Below are 8670 nucleotides of genomic sequence, written 5' to 3' on the forward strand. Positions count from 1 at the left end.
GCAGAATAAGACAAAGAAAACCACACAAAGACATAGCATAAACTGTTGATTATCAAAAACAAAGAGAAAGTCTTAACAGTAACCAGTGGGAAAAAGACATTACCTTCTTAGGAGCAACAATAAAACTAAGAGTTAAATTCTCAAAAGAAATAATAAAAGACAAAAGACAATGGAATGACACCTTACAAGTGCTGAAAGAAATAAATTCCCACCTAGAATGTGGGGCTCAGCGATTATTTCCTTTAAAACTGAAGGCAAAATAAAGATATTTTTAAGACACACAAAAAATGAAAGAATTCGTTATGGGCAGGCTTGCATTAGAAGAAATACCAGAGGGGGGACTTCCCTGGTGTCCCAATGGTTGAGAATCCACCTGCCAGTGCAGGGGACGGGGGTTAAATCCCTGGTCTGGGAAGATCCCACATGCTGTGGAGCAACTAAGCCCGTGCACCACAACTACCGAGCCTGTGCTTTAGAGCACGTGAGCCACAACTACTGAGCCCTCGTGCCTAGAGCCCATGTTCTGCAAAGAGAAGCCACAGCAATGAGAAGCCCAAGCACAGCAACGAAGAGTAGCCCCCACTCGTGACTACTAGAGAAAGCCCGTGTGCAGCAACAAAGACCCAATGCAGCCAATAAATAAATAAATAAATTTATTTTAAAACAAAACAAAAAAAGATGGGAAAAAGACAAATGGAGTTAGTATCTAAAGTTTTAGGGACTTCCCTGGCGGTCCAATGGTTAAGACTTCATGCTTCCAACGCAGGGGGTGCAGGCTCGATCCCTGGTCAGGGAACTAAGATCCCACATGCTTCATAGCATGGCCAAAAAATAAAATTAAAAAAATAAAATTCTAGCATTATTGGAGACATGATAAAAGTTATAATTTGTATTAGACTATAATAAGTCAAGGGTATATGCTATAATCTCTAATGTAACCACAAAAGACTAATAAAAGAATGTATAACTAAGAAGTTACTAGAGAGGAAAAATTAAATAATAATTGAATAGTAAATAATCCAAAAAAGGTTAAAAAAAAAAAGGAAAAAGGAACAAAACAGGTGAGTCAAAAAGAAAAGATGATAGATATAACACCAAATACAGTGACAATTGCATTAAATGAACTAATGATTCTAATTTAAAGACTGAATCGTCAGACTAAAGGAAAAAAACTAACTTCACGATGCTTTCCAGGACAAAGAAAGTTGGAAAGCATAAGGATGGAAAAAAAGAGCATGCAACATTTATCAAGAGAAAGCAAGTATATACTGGTATCACATAAGGTAGACTTTAAGGCAAAAAGCACTAGTAATGATTTAAGGATAACAGTGTTAACCCACCAAGAAAACTCTAATGTGAGCCAACTGATTAGAAATTAGTCAGCACTGGGAGCTAAGAAGAATACACTGGCTGAAATCAATTCTGTTTAGGAAATCTATGGCAGCTCAAAGAAGGGCAGAACTACACAGTAACGTACAGCTTAAATGCGGGACCTCTTTGCAATTCAATAAAACTCACATATGTACCTTATGGTGAGTTCTGAAATGCTTACACAAAATATTAAAACTGTAAAATCACGAAATAACAGGTAGACAGTTTTAGACAACAAAAACATACATATTAACAACGATCAGAAGATACTCTGGGGTGATGTAGTGTTTACTAAACTGGGTAGTTTGGTAAAGCCACTAAAATTCCTAACTATAGAAACTAGACTTCCTGAAATTAAACCCTCAGAAAAAGAAAAAAAAATTTTTAAGTATTTTTTAGTATTCAGATTGTTCTCCAAACATAGCTGAAGTGTTCACTGAAGAATGAAACTGAAATCTTCACATTACATTTACCTAAATGGCAGACTCACCATTATAACCATCATTGGTTGTGTTTGGAGCTGGAATTGGCCGGACTAAATAAAATCCAGCCTCCCGATCAGTTTGTCAAACTTAGTTTTTAATCTAAGAACTTTAAACTTTAAAAGAACCTCAACTCATTTCTCAAGCATTATTTTATAACAAATACACTGAGCTTATATATATATATATATATGAGGGGAAGGGTCAGTGACTAGACCAACATACTGAAAAGGCAAAAATTCTTCTTTAGGGAAATAGCCTACAACCTCCTATGAATAACAACAACAAAATCTGCCTGCAATTTGTTCTCAAATATGTGCAAGAATAAAAGTAGGTTCTTGAAATGAAATTATTTCCAAAACAGAAACAGAGGCACAGGTGTAGAAAACAAACCTACAGTTACGGGGCCGGGGGGAGATAAATTGTGGGACTGGGATTGACATATACACACTACTATATATAAAATAAATAACTAATAAGGACCTACTGTACAGAAGAAGGAACTCTACTCAATACTCTGTAATGGCCTATGTGGCAAAAGAATCTGAAAAAAAAATATGGATATATGTATAAGTGATTCACTTTGCTGTATACCTGAAACTAACACAACATTGTAAATCACCTATACTCCAAATTAAAAAAAGTAAAACAAAATGAAAGTAGGCTCTTGGGAGAAAGTGGTGTCTACTTCATACTGTTGATATTCAAAGGACTTAAATACGGAATTTCAATATTGTCTCTCACCAGACATTCTACTTCCTGGGGCAGGTAACATCACATGATGTTTTGTAAAGGTATCAGCACTAACATTATGCTATGAAAATACTTTCTTCCTTATAAATGATATTTAAGATGTGTCCATTCATAACTATACAACATTTGAAACCATAGACAAATGAAATCCACACACACTACAACCCCAACTGCAAAGGCTAATTAATTTATACAAATAAAAATATAATCCAATTTGCTAAGTAAAAGCCAAGCATATTACTTCCTGAGACACTAATTATAATGGATTTTAGACATTCTGTTTCATCAGCCTACTTTTGTTTGTTTTCACATTTTTAATTTGTATTCTTCTTATAATATCCTATTCAAAACTTAGGTCACTAGCCTAATTTTTCAGGAACCTATTTAACTAACAATGACAAAAGCTCTATGGAAATGCAATTAAGGAAACACTATGTTACACAACTATATTTAGGCAAGGACAGTTCCACCCTTTGTTCACTAATTAAGGGTGAATAAGGATGTTCTGTACTCTTTAGTTTCCTAGGCTAGGTCACAATTTACAATATACTGTAGGAACTATATTACAATACTTCAAAATAAAATGATCTGGAATTACCTGGAATAGTCTCATATGAAAACTCACAATAAATAATGGTTTACTTATCTGTACAACTCTATTGCAATATAATTCCTAATAAAACACAGAATAAGATTTAAGAACATATATACCTAGCAATGTCACTACAAAAGCTTACCTAAATTCATCCCAAATCATAGCAGTGAGATCACCAGCTAAAGTTTTACTCAAAAATATAAGTATAGACCTCTATTTCCAGAATGGCACCCTATCTCTATATAACTGGGTTTTCCTGATCTTATACGACAAATTTATAACAAATAGAAAGAAAAAATATAAGTATTTCAGATGGAAACACATATAATAATATTCCCACTTCTCTAATCCTGAAGATGTATTTTCCCCAGCTTTATAAACTACGGCCAAATGTCCTGCACTTGTAGCTCTCAGCTCATTTTCTGGATGGAAGATTCAGAGGTGTTCAAGGCCCTTTTGTAGTGGTGGGTTCACCTCTATTAGGCCCAGTCCAGCTCACCTCAAGCAGTATAAAGTCATAGGTGCGGACCACTGAGTCTGTCAGACTACCTGAGTTCAAATCTCCATCACCTCTTGCATGACCTGGAACAAGTTACTGCTGTGAACCACTTTCTTTATATTTTTCTTTTAAGGAAGGGAATAAAGGGAGCAGACAACATTGAGATAATGCATGTAAAGAGCTTATTATCAGCACATGCCTGGCCCACGCTAGCACTTGATAAGTTTGAACTAATTACTTAAGAGGTCAACTTTTTAGCTTGAGCAAAATATAGACACATTAATTTAGTGGACACTACACCTAAGATGAGTGGATCTGTTCCCTTCTTAAAAATAAATTACACGCCTAGACTTTTCAAGCCAATGCTCTCTGTGCTGGAGCTAACACCCCAAACCTAATTCCAGAAACGAATCCTGGTTTCACTGGTATTCCCTCAGCCCATCTGTGTGTGGAGGTGAGGCGACTTTTATTTAAATATTTATCAGTCTCCTCCATTTTCATACCCCCCACAATAAAGCATGCCTGCTAAAAATATGGCTCTATGATTAACCAACAACACAAAAAAATCGATGTAGTCAAAAGAATTTGTCAGGAAGCACAAACACAAACCCCACTGCTGATAAATTAATAACAAAAGCTCCACTGAGAAACAAAATACTTAGGAAAGGTAACCTGAAAAATGTCTAATCCCCATCTACTTACCTAGATAATGTAAAACAGATCCTTAAATTAAATCAGTCTAGAGAGCTAAGTGCTTAGTCCACATTATTTTGCCAGCACCAGAACCGTTTTCATTGAATTATGTTTTGATTTTATGTCATCAACCTACACGATGAGGCAATGAGGAATTTTACTAAAAAACAAAGGAAAACACAACACAGCCCTCTGAAACGCATGCTGTATTTATACTTAAGGATGTAGCTGAGGAGTTTCTTTGGGAATCCAAAGGAGAAACTGGTCTTTTATCTTATGGTCACTGAACCATATAACGGATTACATTTCTTTCTGAACTGGCTGCTAAAAAGCAGAGTCAAATTTGTGGCCCTCTCACAAATACTTAAGACTTCAGTCCAAGTGCTTTGTATACACATCTCATTCCTGTTTCCATCTTAGTTTTTCTCCCACAGTCCCGAATTCATCACCCCTTTATTTCTGTTACCTTTATTTCTGTTACCAACAGCATGTTGTATGTATCTTTGTAAGTCATTATGAATCCTTTCTGGAACAAGATGTGATATAGGTAAATGATATGCTCCACTTAAAAAATAGTATAGCACAATAAGAAGATATTGTCTTCCATTAATAAACGTTTTATGAGCTCAGTTTCTAAAGGCATTATCTTTCTTGTGCGCCAAAAGAAAAAAAAGAAAGTGTTGCAGCAAACATTATATTTATAATTAGGAAATTCTAATAGAGGAACTACCAAAATAAAACACTTTCACCACGTATTTTTAAGTGTGGAGCACACAGAAAACTGAAAATATATCCCAGGTAAAAATCCCCCAAAGTCATTTTTATTTTTAAAATGCAGATGAAATCACCACAAATGCAGCTGCATTTGAATATTTATTCTGAATGAGAACTAAATAGACTAGCTTCAAAAATGATATAAAATTTTGTACAGCTCCTTCTGAGCTGCTGTGTGCCCAGCAAAGGGGACGCTGCCAACCATTCCTTACTGGGCGACAGCACAGAGTTTACAGCCCCAAATGTTCTTGCTACATTCCTCCTTCAGGGATTTCAGTCATCTTACTGCTGTCATTTGAGGAAAACAAAAAGCTTAATACTCTCTTAGTGATTAAAATTTTACCCTATCAAGAACTCATACTTAACATTCTGGTCATAACTTCTAACTAAAAATTTATCTAATTAATTGATTATAATTATAGTCCACCCTCCTAGTGACCATAAACAAGCAAGCTATGCTATCAGAGACATGTAAAAGTGTTTTACTGCACAATAAAAATTACACTTCCTACCTCACCGATAGAAACTTCATCAACAACAGGAATCTCACCGAGTAACTTGAAAGCAGCACCATAAAGCCTAGCCTTTTCTTAAAGCATTTTAGGAGCTTTATGCAAATAACACGCATAAAATAAGAGCTACAATAATGTTATGTGGCATAAAGATGAGTCAACTGTTATTTCTCCTGTGTATTCAACAATAGTCTAGATTATGTCAAGGCATTTCAGTCACATGAAACAACATACATTATGTTCCCATAATGCTTTATGACAGAAATGAACATTTAATATGACTTTCAAAATGTTTGGCCTCGGGCTTCCCTGGTGGCGCAGTGGTTAAGAATCCGCCTGCCAATGCAGGGGACACGGGTTCGAGCCCTGCTCCAGGAAGATCCCACATGCCGCGGAGCAACTAAGCCTGTGTGCCACAACTATTGAAGCCTAGAGCCCATGCGCTGCACCTAGAGCCCATGCGCCGAAACAAGAGAAGCCACAGCAATGAGGAGCCCTCGCACCACAACGAAGAGCAGCCCCCCCGCCCCCCACCGCTCACCACCACTAAAATAAAACCCACACACTGCAAAAAAAAACCCAACACAGCCAATAAAATAAATAAATAAATTTATTTAAAAAAAAAATGTTTGGCCTCTATCGTGAAACTCTTTTTTTAGGGTGACAACTTTACTGCTGGGTTAAGAAGCCACTTAAGAACATTTCTATTCTAAGTCACAGAATAGACAGGTATGTTATGTTATACAGGCTATGTCCTATATTTTACAGATGGGTCATCTTTGCTAGAGATGTTTACTTTGCAAACCAATATAAACACATGTGCCAAAAATTAAACTCACATTGTCAAGACAGAAATTCTGTGTCTCTAGCCAAAGTCTGACAAGAGTAAATGAAACAAGATCTCAGTTCTTCCATATGTAGATATTTAAATACCAATCAAATTTTTTTTCACTGAAATTCAACATTATAAATCAATGATTTCTCATCAAGTCCTCATGGAATACTCGTGAGTGCCTAAAGTGGATTGAGACAGAGATAAAAGCAGAATTCCTGTTTACAGAAGCTTACAAATAAGTGGTGTCAGACACTCTCACACAAGCAATCAGTAAACGAACATACAATTAAATTCAAACATTTAATAAGCAGAAAAGACTAAGATACAAGCTAACACATAATCATGCATTATACAGGGCACAACCCTCAGCAGCCACACAGCAGCCCCCGTGTAGAATCTACATAAAATTCCATGCTGACCGGGCAAACAACCCTCCTTAAAACCCTTCCCTGGTTGTCACCATCAGAGAAAAGTCCAAGAATCTCCTGCGTCTCTGCCCCTATCTGCCACCACCCTCTGGCCCGCATTTTTTCACTTTTCAAAAACCACCTCCTGGTAGCTACTAGCCTCTTCTCCTTTAGTTGCCCCACCCCCACATTCCCACTACCCCTAAAGTTCTCACCCCACCTTGTTAATCTGAATGTTATTCATCCTTCAAGACACTTCCAGAAATATTCCCTGGCACCTTCCTCCACCCTCCACTGCCTCAAGACACCTGGGGTGTCCCCCTCTGTGCTCTACTCTTGGCCCCCGCCGCTCACCACACTGCAGGGCGAGTATCCTCACTGTCCCTCTCTCCTAAAGTGACTAACTTCTAGAGAGAAGAAAATGATTGCTTGGAAGGTCAATAAAAATTCAAATCCTTGAACACTTCTTAATCTTCCACCTAAGAACCAGTAACCCTTAAAATGAACGTCATTTACCATTATGTGAATTAAATCACATCAAATCTTCTTGCAACTCCGGCAAGTTTTCTTGGTACAACTACTTTAACTAGTAACCTTAATAGACTTCTTTTGGTTTGCTTTGCAGTTTTAGTTTTACAGAAAGAAAAGGTACAACTATTTTTTAAACTCAAAACAAACAAAACTCTTCAGATCAAAATAAACTACTCCCCAGGTGATGCTGTAAACTTCTCCTGACAAGGCGAGCCCCGGAGCCCAGTGACACATTTCCCAACCACAGGGCTTGGTCATCAGCGCTGAGACACCACCAGCAGGCTCTGACCTACCCTCTGAAGCGCCTGAGTCCCTCCACCCTGTCGACTAAGCTTCCGTGAGGGGCAGCACCTCTGCTCTCCTCCAAGACGGTTCGGAAGCAAGGACTTCTGCTCCTAACCCCAGGCCCACAACGGCGCCCTCAACCACGGGGCGAAAGTTAGGACCAGTCCTCCAGTCCCCGCGCCACGAAAGACAGCATCCTCCCAGCTCTGGGACCTTTCCCCTCCCCGAGACCGACGCGGGTCCCTGGGGTCCCGGCGTCCCTGAACAAGCCGGGCTCCGACGGGCCCCCCAAGGGGCCCAGGGCATGACCCGCCCGGCCACCACCGCAGGTGTCCGCGGCGCTCCGCCGACTGGACAGTCAGGAGGAAGGGAGCCGGCCGGCGGGCAGCCCTCCCGCGAAGGGTGGACCGGTGGCAGGGGCCGGCCAGGACACGATACGCGCCTGCCCGTCGGAGTCGGGCCGGGCCGCGGAGAACTTGGCGACGAGGGCCCGAAACGGGAAGGCCGGGCACGCAGAGAACGCAGGGGGCCGTCGACGGCCTGGGACCTGCCAGGGCCGCGCCGCCGGGCCCCGGGCTGAGACCGAGGGCGGCAGGGGGCACCGGAGCGAGGTGGCCCCAGCCGGGTGGACAGCCCCGACGCATGACCCAGCCACCCCCGCCGGCACAGCGCCGCCGCCCCACTGCCCCGACGCCGCCCTCAGCCCCCGTCCCTCCGCTCCGTACCTCGCCCGCGGCTTCCCCGGCGTCTGGACCCACCGCTCCGCAGCGTTGCTAGAGTAGGTCCCGGTGCCAGTCCACGACCCGCCCTCGCGCCGGCCCTCCCTCTCGCAGCCCCGCCCCCCGGCGCCGCGCACGCCACGCACGCACGGACGTCACTTCCGGGACCTCTACGGTCGCCGGCAGGGTGCGGTTGCGCGGCGCCGTCGGTCCT

General features: G+C 41.0%; 1 protein-coding gene across 3 annotated transcripts in view; it reads right to left on the reverse strand.

The window, feature by feature from the left end:
* RABGEF1 (RAB guanine nucleotide exchange factor 1) overlaps nucleotides 1–8545 on the reverse strand; it is a 60261-nt gene extending 51716 nt beyond the window's left edge. For 2 of the 3 annotated variants that reach the window (XM_057747772.1, XM_057747770.1), the window contains exon 1: nucleotides 8463–8545. The gene's annotated coding sequence lies outside the window, so the exon portion shown is untranslated. The remainder of the gene's footprint in view (nucleotides 1–8462) is intronic. The other variant, XM_057747771.1, reaches the window with a different exon arrangement.
* Nucleotides 8546–8670: the final 125 nt, after the last annotated feature.

The sequence above is a fragment of the Hippopotamus amphibius genome, chromosome 9 (assembly GCF_030028045.1).
Source record: "Hippopotamus amphibius kiboko isolate mHipAmp2 chromosome 9, mHipAmp2.hap2, whole genome shotgun sequence".
Classification (NCBI taxonomy): Eukaryota; Metazoa; Chordata; class Mammalia; order Artiodactyla; family Hippopotamidae; genus Hippopotamus; species Hippopotamus amphibius.